Source organism: Capricornis sumatraensis, chromosome 2 (assembly GCF_032405125.1).
Source record: "Capricornis sumatraensis isolate serow.1 chromosome 2, serow.2, whole genome shotgun sequence".
NCBI lineage: Eukaryota > Metazoa > Chordata > Mammalia > Artiodactyla > Bovidae > Capricornis > Capricornis sumatraensis.
The window spans coordinates 64,780,139-64,799,184 of NC_091070.1; the positions used below are offsets into that span (position 1 = coordinate 64,780,139).

At 39.2% G+C, this 19,046-nt stretch overlaps 1 protein-coding gene across 2 annotated transcripts in view; it reads right to left on the minus strand.

Annotated features, from left to right (window-relative positions):
- The window catches only part of SNAP23 (synaptosome associated protein 23), a 41,118-nt gene that overhangs the window by 21,312 nt on the left and 760 nt on the right, over positions 1-19,046 (minus strand). The gene's annotated exons all lie outside the window — the stretch shown is intronic.

Below are 19,046 nucleotides of genomic sequence, written 5' to 3' on the forward strand. Positions count from 1 at the left end.
GGTCCCTTAATAAGATATGAGAACTGTTGAATATAAGAATATAAGCTAAGCACTCTACCTGATGACTCATTTCAAAATTTCAGATACTTTCTATAGTAATACCATGAAATCTTCCAGACTCAAAGATGGTTAAACGGAAGGAAGAACTAGAAAGACCAGAGTAATCATGGTTTTCAGCTGTTTTATAATAATTTTGAACCTAAAAAATATCTATACTAATTTAGAAAAAGAAAATACTACTACTGGGAAGAAGGAATACAAAGAACAAAGGACTTAGAACTTAACAGGAGATCTAGGTCTTCATTGATAAAAATGGAGAGACAGGAAGTAACGAAGAAATAGCACCTTAAATCGATTCCTGACAAGACCAATATAAGAATGATTTTATAAGGTATTAACTCAGTTTATACCAGAAAGCAAGGAGTTTGCATTAAGATATTCTACCAAGTTAGTTTCCTACTTTATTCCTTCTCTTAAAGTTAATCACAATGTAAATTTCTCTATGAGTTATACAGTCATTACTGTACTCTTAACAGTTTGATAAAATTTGCAATTCTCTTTGGCATATTTTGATTAGACTTTCATGGTAACCAATGTATTTACAAGTAGAAACTTCCGTTCAGACCATGTTAACATAGTGGTGAGTAGCAGGAGCTCCAGCAGCCAATTTCTGATCCCAAAATATATTTGCTGTGTGACCTTGGGCAAGCTACCTGTCCCCACTAAAGCTGTTTCGGCATTTATAAGATAGGTAACAGATCTATCAGACCTATCGAACAGATGTAAGGCTTTTTTGGTCTTTACCAAAGAAATGATCCAGGGACTTCCCTGGTGCTTCAGTGGTTAAGATTCCACCTTGCAATGTAGGAGACATGGATTTGATCCCTGTTTGGGGAACTAAAATCCCACATGCCACGGAGCAACTACTGAGTCCAAGCACTCTGGAGCCCATCAGCCATAATTAGAGAAGTCTGGGTGCTGCAATTAAGACCTGACACAGCCAAATAAAGAAAGAAGCTATTTAAATAAAAGTCTGCAGGATTTTCCTTAAAATAATTTGAAAGTAAGGAGATGAGTGGGAGTTTATAGAAGATGTAAGAATGGCCATGATCACTGAAGCTGGGTGAATAATACATGGAGGGTCATTATGTTACTTTCTTAACTTTTTATTAGGAAAAAAATTTTAAATATACAAAAAAACTTGTAAATGACAGCTAACTTTTTAATAATCTTTATTCATCATTTTGAAAGTCTAGATAGTGGGTAGGGGATTGAGAGGACTCTAACTACAATGGTTAACACTTATAAAGCATTATACATACATTATTCTAGAAACAAAAAATATATATAAATACACATACACACATTCATTTAATCCTTACAACACTTAGTCCATTAAGGCTGCAATAACAAAATACCAGACTGGGCATTTTACAAGTTCTTGTAGGACCCTCTTTATGATTTAAAGCTGGAGCATCCTCACATGGTGGGAGGAGTTAGCAACTGGGAGTCATTTTTATAAGACACTAATCCTACTAATGAGAGTTCCACCCTCATAGTTTAAGCATCAACCAAATGCCCTATCTACTAACACCATAACATCCTGCAATTTGGATTTTAAACATACAAATTTTGGAGGGGAGGACACACAAACATTAAGACCACAGCAAACACTATTTAATCCCACATTTTACATATGTACAAACTAAGGAACAGTGAGGTTAAGCAACTTTTGCAAGGTCACACAGTAGAGCAAGGATGAAACCTAGGCAAGACTGCTTCAGAGCATGTGTTTTCAATTACTATGGAGAATAGAGAGCCATATTATTAAGTCAATCAACTCTGTAGCCACGAAGAATCTTTGCCCGAAGAAAAGTACAGTTGACCCTTTAACAAGGCAGAGACTAGGTTAGTACTGTAGTAGGTATTCACTGGGGGAAAAAAAAAATCTAAGTATAACCGTACACACCCAGTTTAAACTCACCTTGTTCAAGGGGCAACCAGTATATACATGAAATCCCTGTGAGACAGGAAAGGGCCAGGGCACAACCTTTAAAAGAATGATAGCCATTGAAGACCTGGTGAGAACCAACCAGGTTCAAGATGGTGGATAACTGACTTCTAGGCCTTGAGCCTCAGTATACACTCCTACAATATCAATACATCTGCAAATTAAATGACACACCCATAGGCACCATAACAGTTCCAAGGCTGACCATAATGGCCAAAAAGTGGATGTGACCCAATTCCTGGAAATCCCCAACCCTTTTCTAAAAGAGTTGGAATAATCCTCCCACTCAGCCTATAAAACTGCAAACCTCTATAAAAACTGACAACTCCCCTGTGCCCAGGGGCCTCTCATTCTGTATATGGATGGCCCACATTCTGTCTACGGAGTGTGTATTTCCCTGAATAAACCTTTTTTCACTTTACCATGGCTTGCCCTTGAATTCTCTCCAGTGTGAAGTCAAGAACCCACAATAGGTGGCCATCCTAGGAACTTGCCTAAGACCTGGGATGTGAAAATCCTCTCATGCCCCACTTTCTTTCCTGCAATACCTGCCATCTGCTTTTCAAGTTGCCAAGCCTAACTTCAGCCTTTAGAGCAATGTTTTCCAGCATTGGCTACACATTATAATCATCTAATGGGCCTCTATAAATTTGGAGACCAAAGCTGCTGCTCACGTGAATTAAATCAGAATCTCTGGGGGTGGGAGCCAGGTATAGTAGGTTTTAAAGTTCCCCAGGTGATTCCAATGTGTAGCTAAGGTTGAAAACCACTGTTTCAAATAAAAGTTTTGCTTTTTAATATACAAATAAGTACTAATGGATGATATTCTACCCTGTTACAATTCTGGTACCTAATGGAGGAAAATCATAGCTAGCACTTAACGACCCAAGACAAAAAGTTGAACACAGAATTACCGTATGATACAGCAATTTTATTCCTACATATGTTAGAAAGAAATGAAAATACTGGCTACACAAAAGCTGGTACAGCAATGTTCAAAGCATCATCATTCGTAATAGCCAAAAAGTAGGGAAAAAAACAAGAGGGGGATAAAGGCGTCAGAGTAGGAGGACACTGAGCTCACCTCCCCCCACCCCAAAATACATCTACAACAATTCTCAAGGAAAATTGCTGGAAATCCCTATGCAACCAAAGCTACAAGAGAGATCTCCATTTAACAGGAAAGGATGGAAAAAGGCATCAGGTTGGAATCTACATCCTGGGAAGGATCCAGAAGAGAGAGAAGGTCTGCAGGGGCAGACTCTCGCCATGGGAAATGGGCAGGTCAAGAAACAATGTGGGTATCTCAGACCTGTGCACAAAGGAGACAAGCTCTACTGGCTGCAGAGAGAACCAACAGGACAGAATGAAGAGCTGGAGAAGCCTAGACTCTACTCAGAGGAGTGAACGTGTACTGGCTTGCCAGGAGTCAGGGTGAAGAGTCTTGCATGGTGGCTGCTGCTGCTGTTGCTAAGTCACTTCAGATCCTGAGTTCAAAAGGCAGCAATAAAAATGCTAATGAATTAAGAAAGATTATCAGTAGAAATACAGGGCTTAGGAGGCTCACAGATCATCTGGAAGATCCCCTGGAGAAGGAAATGTCAACCCACTCCAGTATTCTTGCCTGGGAAATTGCATAGACAGAGCAGCCTGGCAGGATACAGTCCATGGGGTTGCACAAGAGTTGGACATGACTTGCAACTACACACAACAACAACGAACAACAACCAATCAACAGAAACACAGGTCACCGCTACAAAGATCTAGAAAATATAAAGATGAACCAGTCAAAATAGATAATTCAACTGCTGAGATATAAGCAATCTAGAAGCAATGAATAGCTGACTAAAGGACACAAAAACAAACAAGTGATCTGGAAGATAAAATAATGGAAATCACCCAGTCAGAACAACAAAAAGACAAATGACAAGAAAAAAAGAAAGCAACATACAAGATCTATGGAAAGTAGAAAAATGTGCCAACCTATGAAATAACAGAGGATTCAAAAGGAGGAGAGAAGTAGACCAAAAATGTTTAAAGAAGTTATGGCTAAAATCTTCCCAAAGGAAACAGACATTCAGGAACAGAAGCACACGGTTTCAAACAAGATGAATCCAACAGACCCACACCAAGATATATCATAATTAAAATGGCAAAAGTAAAAGAGAATTTTAAAGGAGAAAGAAAAAAACAAAGTATCAGTTATAAGGAAAGTCCCATAAGGCTATCAGCTGATTTCTCTGCAGAAACTCTGCAGGCCAAAAGGGAGTGGCATGATATATTTCAAAGTGCTGAAAGGGAAAAATCTGCAACCTAGAATACTCTACCTAGTAAGATTATCATGTAGAAAGGAGAGTTAAAGAATTTCTCAGACAAGCAAAAATTAAAAGGATTCAGCAATACCAAACTTGCCCTCAAAGAAGGGAAAAGATAAAACTATCACTACTGCCAGATGATATGAGTGACAAAGAATTGATGCTTTCAAACTGTGGGGCTGGAGAAGACTTGAGAGTCCTTTGTACAGCAAGGAGATCAAACCAGTCAATCCTAAAGGAAATCAACCTTGAATATTCATTGGAAGGACTGATGTTAAAGACTCAATAATTTGGCCACATGATGCAAAGAGCTGACTCACTGGAAAAGACCCTGATGTTGGGAAAGACTGAGGCCAGGAGGAGACGGTGTGACAGAGGATGAGATGGTTGGATGGCATCACCGACTCAGTGGACATGAGTTTGAGCAAGCTCCAGAAGATAGAGAAGGCTGGCGTGCCACAGTCCTTGGGGTCACAAAGATTTGGACACGACTTAGCAGCTGAACAACGACGGATATCTATACAGAGAACCCTTACTCCTTGTGTGTGCTGTCATGGCCAACTCTTTGCAACCCCATGGGCTGTGACCTGCCAGGATCCTCTGTTCATGGAATTTTCTAAGCAAGAAACTGGAGTGGGTTGCCATTTCCTTCTCCAAGAGAAACCTTAAGTCTACACAAAACTAGTTATGTACCAGAACTAATAAATGAATTCAGGAAGGCAGCAGGATAGAAGATTAATAGAGAGATCTGTTGCATTTCTTTACACTAATAATGAAATGTCAGAAAGAGAAAGCAATAAAAAAATTTCCATTTAAAATCATATCAAAAGGGAATTCCCCTGGTGGTCCAGTGGTTAGGACTCTGTGCTCTCACTGCCAAGGGCCTGGGTTCAATCTCTGTTTGGGGAACCAAGTTCCCACATGCTGCAGGGTGTGGCCAAAACAATCAATATCCCTAATTATTAGAGAAATGTAAATCAAAATCACAATGACGTGTCACCTCACACCAGTCAGAATGGCCATCATCAAAAAGTTTATAAATAATAAATGTGAGAAAAAGTGTGGAGAAAAGGGAACCCTCCTACACTGTTGGTGGGAAAGTAAATTGGTGCAGCCACCATGGAAAACAGTCTGCAGGGTCCTGAAAAAAATGATGCTACCATACGATCCAGCAATCCCAGTTGCTAGGTATGTATCCGGAAAAAATGAAAACTAATTCAAAAAGATATATGCACCCCAATTTCACAGCAGCATTATTTACAATAGCCAAAACATGGAAACAACCCAAGTGTCCACTAACAGATGAGTACTTCAAGAAGATGTGGTATGTACATATATCATGCAATATTACTCAGCAATAAAAAAGAATGAAATATTGCTATTTGCAGCAACATGGGTGGACCTAGAGATCATGCTTAATGAAATGACAAGTGAGCAAGACAAATACTATATGATATTGCTTATATGTGGAATCTAAAAAATTATATAAATGAATTTATATACAAAATAGAAACAGACTCACAGACACAGAAAACAAACTCATGGTTACCAAAGGGGAGGGAGGGGGGAGGGACAATTAGGAGTAAGGGATTAACAGGTACAAACTACTATACATGAACTAGATAAAAGAACCAGGATTTACTGTATAGCATAGGGAATTATAGTTATAATCTTGCAATAACCTATAGTGGGATATAATCTAAAAAAGAAATAACTGAATCACTATGCTGTACACCCAAAACTAATACAAATATTATAAATCAAGTATACTTCAATTCCTGGAGGAGGAAATGGCAACCCACTCCAGTATTCTTGCCTGAAGAATTCCATGGACAGGGGAGCATGGCAGGCTATAAGGGGTCACAAAGAGTTGGACACGACTTAGCAACTACACACATACTTCCATTTTTAAAAAAAAGGCAGGGAAAAACTCAAATGTCCATACAATGGAGTATCATTCAGCCATAGAAAGGAATGTTACATGCTATAACATGTTGTTGTTGTTCAGTTGCCAAGTAGAGTCTGACTCTTTGTGATCCTATGGATTACAGCATGCCAAGCTTCCTTGTTCCCCACCATCTTCTAGAGCTTGCCCAAGTTCATGTCCATTGAATCAGTGATGACATCCAACCATCTCATCCCCTGTCACCCTCTTCTCTTTCTGTTTTCAATCTTTCCCAGCATTAGGGTCTTTTCCAATGAGTCAGCTCTTTGCATCAGGTGGCCAAAGTATCTCCTTGCAGCCCATGGGAGTCTTCAGTCCATGGGTGCTGAAGAGTCTTCTCCAGCACCATAGTTCAAAAGCATCAATTCTTCAGCGTTCTGCCTTCTTTTGTAGTCCAGCTCTCACATCCATACATGACTCCTGGAAAGACCACAGTTTTGACTATATGGACCTTTGTCAGCAAAAGTGATGTCGCTGCTTTTGTCACTGTCTAGGTTTGTTATAGCTTCCTGCCAAGAAGCAATCTTCTAATTTCATGACTGCAGTCACCATCTGCAGTGATTTCAAAGCTCAAGAAGAGGAAACCTGTCACTGCTTCCATCTTTTCCTCTTCCATCTGACATGAAGTGATGAGACTGGATGCCATGATCTTAGTTTTTTTAATACTGAGTTTTAACTGGCTTTTTCACTCTCTTCTTTCACCCTCATCAAGAGGCTCTTTAGTTCCTCTTCACTTTCTGCCATTAAAGTGGTATCATCCACGTATCTGAGGTTGTTGATATTTCTCCCAGCAATCTTGATTGATTCCAGTTTGTAATCCATCCAGTCCAGCATTTTGCATTATGTGTTCTGAATATAAGTTAAATCAACAGGATGACAATAAACAGACTTGTCGTACTCCTTTCTCGATCTTAAACCAGTCAGTTGTTCCATACAAGGTTCTAACTGTTGTTCTTGACTCGCATACAGGTTTCTCAGGACACAGGTAATATGGTCTGGTATTCCCATCTCTTTCAAAGTTTCCAAATCACTGCCTTGTCATGGCAAAGGAGCTCAATGAAGCCAGGAGCCATACTGTACAGGGCCACTCAAGACTGATGGGTCATAGTGTAGAGTTCTGAGAAAATGTGATCCACCGGAGGAGGGAATGGCAAACCACTCTAGTACACTTGCCATGAGAACTCTGTGAACTATATAAAAAGGCTATAACATGTATGAGCCTCAAAAGCCTAATTCTTACTGAACAAAGCCAGATACAAAAGGCCCCATATATTGTATAATGCCATTTATATAAAATGTCTAAAATAGATAAATCCATAAAGGCAGAAAGTAGATTAGCTGTTGCCAGGGTAGGGAGAGGTGGGACTGACTATCAACAGGTATGGGGCTGTTTGGGGGTAATGGAAATGTTCTGGAATTAGTGGTGATGGCTCCAGTCATACGAATATGCTAAAAGCCACTAAATGGTATACTTTAAAATGGTGAATTTTAAGTTATATGAATAATATCTTAAATTAAAAAAAAAAACTGAGAAAGTCTTAAGAGTAGAGAAAGACTATGAGAAAGAATAGACTAATGAAAGAAAAAAGTTTGAGTAGGAATTAAAAAGAAGACAAGAAGGAAAACATTAATTTTGTAGCTTTTCCTATGCTAAACAAACTAGTCTCTGCCACAGTGTAAAATCTAAGTTAGAGATTTAGTTAAAATAATATATGACAGCAGCTAGAGAGTAGGCACCACTGAAATAAAAAGTATATTTTACATTAAATGGATCACCTTTCTTTTCCAGTAAGAAAAATGGTTGGAAAATGGCAGAACAACCATGTTAAGAATACATCTTATAGCCTTCTTCATTAACTTCTTCCTTCCAATTTCTTGAAATTCTGAAAACTTATATTTCTGTATTTTCAAAAGGAAAAAAACTTCAAGTTTTACTTCTTGTAATGAGAGAAAATTACTTTAAAACTGGTATTCCTGGCTATTATTAATAACTGTGCAATAGGAAGCGAAACCTAAATAAGACAACCAATGCATTATTTACATGCTGCTGCTGCTGCTGCTGCTAAGTCGCCTCAGTTGTGTCCGACTCTGTGCGACCCCATAGACAGAAGCCCACCAGGCTCCCCTGTCCCTGGGATTCTCCAGGCAAGAACACTGGAGTGGGCTGCCATTTCCTTCTCCAATGCATGAAAGTGAAAAGTGAAAGGGAAGTCGCTCAGTCGTGTCCGACTCTTAGCAACCCCATGGACTGCAGCCCACCAGGCTCCTCCGCCCATGGGATTTTCCAGGCAAGAGTACTGGAGTGGGGTGCCATTGCCTTCTCCATATTTACATGCTAGTATATTTTAAAACGCTGATTTTCTGGAAAGACTTAAAATGGTCATTACAAAAGGTTAAACACTATTATTTCTATCAATAAGTCTTAATGCTATATTAAAAATACATATAGTTTAATATCAACAACCTCAGATATGCAGATGAACCACTCTACTGGCAGAAAGTGAAGAGGAACTAAAGAGACTCTAGATGAAAGTGGAAGAGGAGAGTCAAAAAGCTGGCTTAAAACTCAACATTAAAAAGCCAAGATCAGGAGAAGGAAATGGCAACCCACTCCAATATTCTTGGCCTGGAAAATCCCATGGACAGAAGAGCCTGGCAGGCTACAGCCTATGGGGTCGCAAGTGTCGGACATGGCTGAGCAATTAAGCACACAAACACACTCATCTCTAAAAACCCAGTTCCAGAAGTCCGTTGTGGAATTCAGGATGTACGTACCACAGGCTTCCAAGAGGGGGCGCTCAATAGAACTCATCTATTTGATAACCCAGACCATGTGGATAAGAGTCAAGAGCCTAACATATAGTTTAATACACAGTTGTGGAGTTAAAAAAAAAAAAAAAGCCAAGATCATGACATCTCCTCCCATCACTTCATGGAAAATACAAGGCAGAAAAGTGGAAGCAGTGATGGATTCTGCATCCAGATTATCTGGCCATTTCAATTCTTACTCCTATACAATTAAAGTTTAACTTGAACACTATTTAAGAAGATAAAATGTCGATTAAAAAAATCAAAATTCTCAAAAGATAATGAAATATATACAAGAAAAATTAAAATATCCCTCTTCTCTGGCCTTTTCTCATTTTTATCAATTTAGAAGAAAATCACAGATAAAGACAAAAATACCTTAGTGCCAATATTATTTATAATGTTAAAAAATTCAAAGAGGTCTATATAACCAATGATAAGAGATCTCATTGAAAAAGTATGGTATAACTACATGATGGAATGTCATTCAGCTATTAAAAATTATTTTGAAGAAGTAATATTCTTCCATGTTTAATTTTAATGAAGTATATACACATGGTTTGAGATATCAAATAGCTCTACTGCAGTAATAAATAGCAGTTCCCCTGTCCTCCCTCTTCCTCCAAACCAATTCCCACTCCCAGGACTCCAGAGAAAAATTTTCAACAGTATTAGTTGTTTTAGTATTTAACTCCCAATCTCTAAATCATGCTTATGGTGTTGTTTCTTGATATCTGTCAATTTTGGGTATCACCCACTGACTTTCTACGATGAAGATATTTAACTCTTATATCTTCCCATCTCCTCCTAGTGTTCATGATTATCCTCACATTATAGACTGGCTGGCTCATTAAATTCTTGACTGGAAATCAAGTCTTAAGCAGTGAAGAAATCTGTTCAACTTTGTCCCACTCACACATTCAGTTCAGTTCAGTCGCTCAGTCATGTCCGACTCTTTGAGACCCCATGAATCGCAGCATGCCAGGCCTCCCTGTCCATCACCAACTCCCGGAGTTCACTCAAACCCATGTCCACTGTGTTGGTGTTGCCATCCAACCATCTCATCCTCTGTCGTCCCCTTCTCCTACTGCCCTCAATCTTTCCCAGCATCAGGGTCTTTTCAAATTAGTCAGCTCTTATTATCAGGTGGCCAAAGTACTGGAGTTTCAGCTTCAACATCAGTCCCTCCAATGAACACCCAGGACTGATCTCCTTTAGGATGGACTGGTTGGATCTCCTTGCAGTCCAAGAGACTCTCAAGAGTCTTCTCCAACACCACAGTTCAAAAGCATCAATTCTTTGCCACTCAGCTTTCTTTATAGTTCAACTCTCACATCCATACACAACTACCAGAAAAACCATAGCCTTGACCAGACGGACCTTTGTTGGCAAAGTAATGTCTCTGCTTTTTAATATGCTGTCTAGGCTGGTCATAACTTTCCTTCCAAGGAGTAAGCGTCTTTTAATTTCATGGCTGCCATCACCATCTGCAGTGATTTTGGAGCCAAAAAAAATTAAGTCTGACACTGTTTCCACTGTTTCCCCATCTATTTGCCATGAAATGATGGGACTGGATACCATGATCTTCGTTTTCTGAATGTTGAGCTTTAAGCCAACTTCTTCACTCTCCTCTTTCACTTTCATCAAGAGGCTTTTTAGTTCCTCTTCACTTTCTGCCATAAGGGTGGTGTCATCTGCATATCTGAGGTAACTGATATTTCTCCCAGCAATCTTGATTACAGCTATACAGCTTGTGTTTCTTCCAGTCCAGCGTTTCTCATGATGTACTCTGCATAGAAGTTAAATAAGCAGGGTGACAATATACAGCCTTGATGTACTCCTTTCCTAACTGTTGCTTCCTGACCTGCATACAGATTTCTCAAGAGGCAGGTCAGGTGGTCTGGTATTCATCTCTTTCAGAATTTTCCACAGTTTCTTGTGATCCACACAGTCAAAGGCTTTGGCATAGTCAATAAAGCAGAAGCAGATGTTTTTCTGGAACACTCTTGCTTTTTCAATGATCCAGAAGATGTTGGCAATTTGATGTCTGGTTCCTCTGCCTTTTCTAAAACCAGCTTGAACATCATGGTTCATATATTACTGAAGCCTGGCTTGGAGAATTTTGAGCATTACTTTACTAGTGTATGAGATGAGTGCAATTGTGTGGTAGTTTGAGCATTCTTTGGCATTGCCTTTCTTTGGGATTGGAACGAAGACTGACCTTTTCCAGTCCCGTGGCCACTGCTGAGTTTTCCAAATTTGCTGGCATATTGAGTGCAGCACTTTCACAGCATCATCTTTTAGGGTTTGAAATAGCTCAACTGGAATTCTATCACCTCCACTAGCTTTGTTCATAGTGATGCTTGCTAAGGCCCACCTGACTTCACATTCCAGGATGTCTGGCTCTAGGTGAATGTGAGTGATCACACCTTCTTGATTATCTGGGTCTTGAAGATCTTTTTTGTACAGTTCTTCTGTGTATTCTTGTCACCTCTTCTTAATATCTTCTGCTTCTGTTAGGTCCCTACCATTTCTGTCCTTTACTGAGCCCATCTTTGTGTGAAATATTCCCTTGGTATCTCTAATTTTCTTGAAGAGATCTCTAGTCTTTCCCATTCTATTGTTTTCCTCTATTTCTTTGCATTGATCGCTGAGGAAGGCTTTCTTATCTCTCCTTGCTATTCTTTGGAACTCTGCATTCAAATGGGTATATCTTTCCTTTTCTCCTTTGCTTTTTGCTTCTCTTCTTTTGACAGCTATTTGTAAGGCCTCCTCAGACAGTGATTTTGCTTTTTTGCATTTCTTTTTCTTGGGGATGGTCTTGATCCCTGTCTCCTGTACAATGTCACGAACCTCCATCCATAACTCATTAGGCACTCTATCAGATCTAGTCCCTTAAATCTATTTCTCACTCCCACTCACACATAGATGACCATAAAACCTTTCCTTCCAATAATGCTTTTTATTAATCCCAAAGAATCCACAGTTCCACGGAACACCAACTGGAAAATATAAGCCTACAGAAATTTTCTGCTTAATTAACCAATTATGTGTGAATAAAATTTCTTTTTAATTCTCATCTCAGAGAACTATCTCTAAAGGGAAATAAACCTCAGAGATCACCTAGTCTAACTTTTTTATGCTATGAGAATAAAGTATAATTCTTAGGCTCTCAATATACTACACAATCCTTACTGGAGAAGTGGCGGGGGTGGGGGTATACTTTTGGGAACTGACTTGATGGCAGCTGAGAAAGAAAAGGCAGAGGAGTGTGGTCATAAAATGGCAAGAGGGAACAGAGTCCAACTGAAGAGGGCAACTGTAGGCCAGGGCTGTCAGAGGGAATGGGTAAAAAGTACCATGTAGCTATGGTGACCTCCCCAAGAGAACTGAAAACTCTTCGAGAGCAAGATGGAGAGCAAGGAGGAGTCAGCAGCCTACCTAGTCTGAAAGCACAGCAGAAAGGAACCCTGGTCCTAGAACACGTCTCTCTCAATACATACCACAAGCATTTTGCAAGCATTTGTTGTCAAGTAAAGGAACATATCTGATGTTAAGAAAATTACCTTTGTTTCTTTTGCAAATGTGTATTTCATGCTAAACTTTAGTTAGGATATGGAAAATAAAGCATTCTTCTCTATTGCCTCCAAATATATACAGTTTTCCATTTCACTTCAGTTTTCTAATTGTTTTATGCACATAAATTCTACCTCTCTATAGGATTATAGCCTTCCTAGACTGAGGTGAAGACCATCTGAAATGTTGTCAAGTCCTAGTTGGGTTGAATATAATTTCAGCTATAATTCTCCAGTGACTAAACCTGCTACTTCCAGATAACGTGAGATACTTTAAAACACTGTGTTGAATGAGCATAATGTAGTGGTTCATAACACAGACTCTGATGTCAGATAGACCCTGAATTCATTCTAGCTCTGGTACCCAAGCAATTTACTTAACCTATTCAAGTCTCAGTTTCCTCATTCATTAGGATAACAGTTCTACCAAGAGGGTTGTTTCAGAAATAAAGTTATTAATAGTTAAGCTACATAACATGCTTAGCACAGAGTAAAGACTCATGAAATAATGATTATTAATGAACTACCCATTTTCACTCATGTTATTTGTTACATCCTCCATGGCATCTGACTCCTGGTATCAGAATGTCTGAGAAGCTAATCAGAAAGCTTCCAGGCAAACTTAGCATCACAGCCATAATACTTGGATGGCTGTGGTGAATATTTCATTCAGGCTGTTGGAAGCTTTGCCAATCATCCCTACCACACATGTGGTATCTCATGTCATGAATTATTAGGTGTCTGGGATGGCACCTAACAAAGTAGAAGTATATGCACAATACAGGCTTCCTAGGTGGCACAGTGATAAAGAATCCTCCTGCAGATGCAGGAGATGCAGGAGACGTGGGTTCGATCCCTGGGTGGGGAAGATCCCCTGGAAGAGGAACTGGCAACCCACTCCAGCATTCTTGCTTGGAGAATTCCATGGACAGAGGAGTCTGGTGGGCTGCAGTCCATGGGTTGCAAAAGAGTTGGACATGATGGAGCATGCACACACACACACACACAATACACTTAAGCAGCTCTTTTTTTTTTGAAGACTCCTAAAGATGAAAAATGGAGGATAAATAAAAAAATAGGAAAAAAGGATTATAGAGAACAAAGCAGAAGTTCAGATATGAACCATCACTTACTGCATAAAAGAATTTAGTTTTTCTTTAGATTTCATTCTTAAATTCCTTTTTTTAACATGGAACATTAGAAGTGCTGACACACAAGGAAGGAAGGAAATAAGAAAAAATGTTCACATGTATACTCACATGGTATTCCAGTGTGTACATTGGAATGTATGTAATAGGCACATGGTATTCCAAAATACTCTAAACATTCTAGAGTAGGATAAAAAGAATCCATGCTCTGATTAGGAAATTTAATTCTTCCTGAGAGCACTTAGATGAGACGAGAGTCTTATTTAGTGTTAGGTTCCTACTTTCACTTCCTCTCTCAAGTCTCCTTTCTACTTCCTCCTACAGGAGCAACTTTATTCTTATACCAAGCCCTCCCCACTCCCCACCACCAAAAAAACCACTATGCAAATATAAGAAGTACACCTCTGAATCATATCTATTAAATATCTTGGTTTCAAAGACCACTGAAGCACATGATTCAAGACAGAAATAATACTGCTGACAGAGAAAGTACCACTAAAACAACTAATCAAAATGATCAAAATTACACTTCAGTTTTACAGAAACATCTATTATAACTTAATTGCTTGATGTCCAACACCAAGTTTTCAAGTCTTGCTCAACCTTGGGATTTCCACAATTATACTCTAAGTAACCAGGATATAATCCTGGGAAGGAAGATCTAGATGTGATTGTAATCAATTACACTGACTATGTCTAAAAGAAAGGCTGTGAGAACAGAAACGGGATGATTTATAAGAAAGATAAGGAAGCTCAAGAATGCAGCATTCACTCCTGGGGAACAGAAAGACACAATCTGGCAGACCTATCTATGGTATCTGCCAGGGAAATACCAAGTGTGAGGAGGGGATGACTAGCAAGGCTTTATCCTGCTTGAGTGAAATATTCACCTAGGCCATCCAAGTACTTTGGCCCTGATTCCAAGGTTCACTTAGATGCTTTTGGGTAAGCTTCTCAAATATTCTGATATGAAGAGTCAGATGCCACAGGTAGAAAACATAAGCATTCAAATCCCCAGAAAGGAATACTCTCCCACAGCAGACTGAATGGCATTCTTGTTTATTTATACAAAAAGCAATACAGTATAGTGATTAAGTACCCAGTATTTGGAGGCACAATGGTTTCAAATGATGACTATGGCTTACTCAATTTCTCTGTGCTTGTTTTCTCACTGATACTTCAAGTCCTGTGGTAAGGACTAAGTTAACTTACACAAAGAATTTAAAACCTTGCTAGAATGTAGTGCTCAGTAAAAGTATAATAATTTTTCATAATAATTATGAAACATCTCAGGATTGTGATCTGGGAATTAAAGCACAATCAACTCTAAAACAAAAATTGTGATCTTAGACTATTAAAGAAGTGCCACAGGGAATTCCCTGGCAGTGCAGTAGTAAGGACTCGGTGCTTTCACTGCCAGGGCCTGGGTTCAATCCCTGGTCAGGGAACTAAAATTCCACAAGCTGCATAGCATGGTCAAAACAAAAAAAAAGTGCCACAATACAGACATGCAGGAATAAAACGTGTATGTATGCGTGTGCATGTGTACAGAGTAGTGAAGGTGGCTTTAATAGGCAGACAGGACATAGTTTGTGAAGGGCTTATCTAATATACCAAGAAATTTGGATTTTCTTTTTCTTTTAAAAATATTTCTATTTCTTTTAAAAATATTTATTTGGCTGCTCTGGGTCTTCGTTGTGGCACGCAGGGTCTTTCAGTTGCAGCATTCAAACTCAGTTGCAGCATGTGGGATCTTGTTCCCTGATCAGGGATCAAACATGGGCCCCCTGCATTGAAAACATGGAGTATCAGCCATGGACCACCAGGGAAGTCCCTGAATTTTATTTTAAAAGCATCAAGTTCAGTTCAGCCACTCAGTCGTGTCCGACTCTTTGCGACCCCATGAACCTCAGCATGCCAGGCCTCCCTGTCTATCACCAACTCCCAGAGTCTACCCAAACCCATGTCCATTGAGTCGGTGATGCCATCCAACCATCTCATCCTCTGTCGTCCCCTTCTCCTTCTGCCCTCAATCTTTCCCAGCATCACGATCTTTTCAAATTAGTCAACTCTTCGCATCAGGTGCCCAAAGTACTGGAGTTTCAGCTTCAACTTCAGTCCCTCTAATGAACACCCAGGACTGATCTCCTTTAGGATAGACTGGCTGGATCTCCTTGAAGTCCAAGGAACTCTCAAGAGTCTTCTCCAACACCACAGTTCAAAAGCATCAATTTTTGGGCGCTCAGCTTTCTTCACAGTCCAACTCTCACATCCATACATGACCACTGGAAAAACCATTGCCTTGACTAGACGGACCTTTGTTGACAAAGTAATGTCTGTTTTTTAATATGCTGTCTAGGTTGGTCATAACTTTCCTTCTAAGGAGTAAGCGTCTTAATTTCATGGCTGCAATCACCATCTGCAGTGATTTTGGAGCCCCAAAAAATAAAGTCAGCCACTGTTTCCACTGTTTCCCCATCTATTTGCCATGAAGTGATGGGACCGTCTAGAACTAACACTCCCAAAAGATGTCCTTTTCATTATAGGGGACTGGAATGCAAAAGTAGGAAGTCAAGAAACACCTGGAGTAACAGGCAAATTTGGCCTTGGAGTACAGAATGAAGCAAGGCAAAGGCTAATAGGGTTCTGCCAAGAGAACACACTGGTCATAGCAAACACCCTCTCCAACACAAGAGAAGACCATACATGGATATCACCAGATGGTCAACATTGAAATCAGACTGATTATATTCTTTGCAGCCAAAAGCATCAAGAGGCAATCTAAAGGTAATCTCAACTGTCAAAACATTGTTAAAATAAATTTTAAACAAGTTTTATATCCAAGAACTCACAAAAATCAAGAAGATGAAGGAATTCCAGAAAAATATAGTGAATAGTGACTTAAATATTTTAGTAGTAATTCAATCTAAACTGAAATTAAAACCAAAATGTCAGTGAACTTAAATGAGTAAAATGGAATCCCATCTCCACCCCCACCAATATTACAAAAGAACAGTAGATGCTGTTTCCTGGCTCCACAATCCACTTCCTCCAATTGTTAGAGGCACTGAATCCATCTGTTCCAAGCCCCTACCACCACCACTCCCAAGACAAAGAAAAGACCAGTCCCCGTCATTTATTTTCCTGTCAATCTACAGACCTGAAAACAAAATACAGCACTGGAATAAAAAGTTCAGCACTCTTGGATGCAAGCAATGTCATATATTATAAATGCTAACATATATAGAATGCAAAGTACAAAGAGTTAAAAAAACAGATTTCAGAATGTTTAAGACATAGGAACCACAGGAGGGAAACAAAGTACCTTAATTCAGCTGATTTCACAAAAACATCAAAGAGCAAAATCCTCTTTTTCCCTTTTGCTTTCTACTTTTATCTGGTTTCACCAGATAAGTTTGTTAGAATTGTGTCACAATAATGAATGCCATCACAAGGCTAAGAGAATTTTGGAGTCCATCAACATTAGAGTTTAGGTAGTTCAATTTCCACTTTATTTTAAAAATGAGTAGATTAGGCCCAAAGCTGCATTTTCCAAAGAGCAGAGCAAGAACAAGAAACGATTTTGCCAAGGGGGAGATGGGAGGTTTGGGAGGCAGGGGATATGGGTGTACCTATGGCTAATTCTTGTTGATGAATGACAGAAAAACACAAAATTCTGTAAAAAGCAATTATCCTTCAATTAAAAAACATTTTTTTAAAAATACACTAAAGCTGAAAAGAAATGATTTTGTTAAATAAGCAAAACTTACGTACTTAATAGCTACATATTATAATGTGTACCAGAAAAGGTATAAAATATAGCTAAACCATGATTTCACAGATTATCACCTTGGAACAGGATAATGTTTTTTAAAAGTCTATTAAAATTTGAAGTAAAACTTCTAAAACGCAAAATTTATGATGGCAGTATAGTTCACGGGCTTCCCTGGTGGCTCAGTGGTAAACAATCTGCCTGCAAACAAAAGAGATGTGAGTTCGATCCCTAGCTTGAGAAGATCCCCTGGAGAAGAAAATGGCAACCACTCTAGTATTTTTGCCTGGGAAATTCTATGAACAGGGGAACCTGGCAGGTTACAATCCACGCGGTCGCAAAGAGTTCAACATGACTTAATGACTATAACAACAAAAAACAAATGGTTCAAAGCAAGTGAAGTACCATAACTGTCCCATGAGCAACAGGGCCTATTTGTTTGCTTTCTTCTTGACTCAAGGTATTGTTCCCAAGGATTAGAAAAGGTGTGACCTGTAGTTCAGTGAGCTTGTTACTAAAGTTGATTTAGAGTAAACGAGACAAACACTAAGATGCATACAGAAATTTTACTGTTTATAGGAAAGAGTGTAATATTGTTAAAAAAAAATAATGGCACAAATAAATCATTCCTACTCTGGAACTAAGACAAAAGCAATTTTCTAGTGCATATTCATATACCATAAGCATCTAAAAAAAGAACTCCAGCAACACTAATAAACATTTAAGTTGTAGGTTAAATTATATGATCATTTTATTTACTTTCACATGACCTGTCAAAGGAGCAGAGTAATATAAAAGGTTTTTCTCCTAATTATTTACATGAATGTGTTTTTTCTCATTACCTCTCTCCAAAGGAATGAATGACAGGTGATCACTGCATGCCTTGGCATCAACTTTGCTGGCAGCGGAAACAGTAATATTTAAAAATTTTGCTATGAAATGTTTCAAGATGAGATGCCAAAGTATTCTTGCTAATGATGTCTCAAGAATTTCCATGCAAGACAAGAAAGTGGAAGAACCATTTCTATCTAGCCATACTTGCAGTATCTCACTGGGACATCTGAAAACCGATCTTAAGGGCACCACGGCAGATAGAGTAATATCACTCTCAATTCTTAAAATATCTGCTGCTGCTGCTAAGTCACTTCAGTCGTGTCCGACTCTGTGTGACTCCATAGACGGCAGCCCACCAGGCTCCCCTGTCCCTGGGATTCTCCAGGCAAGAACACTGGAGTGGGTTGCCATTTCCTTCTCCAGTGCATGAAAGTGAAAAGTTTAAGTGAAGTCGCTCAGTCGTATCCAACTCTTAGTGACCCCATGGACTGCAGCCTACCAGGCTCCTCCGCCCATGGGATTTTCCAGGCAAGAGTACTGGAGTGGGGTGCCATTGTCTTCTCCGATCTGCTACAAAGACGCTACAGTATTTTCACAGTGCTGAGGGATCACTGTCAGAAGCTGCCAATTTCCATACT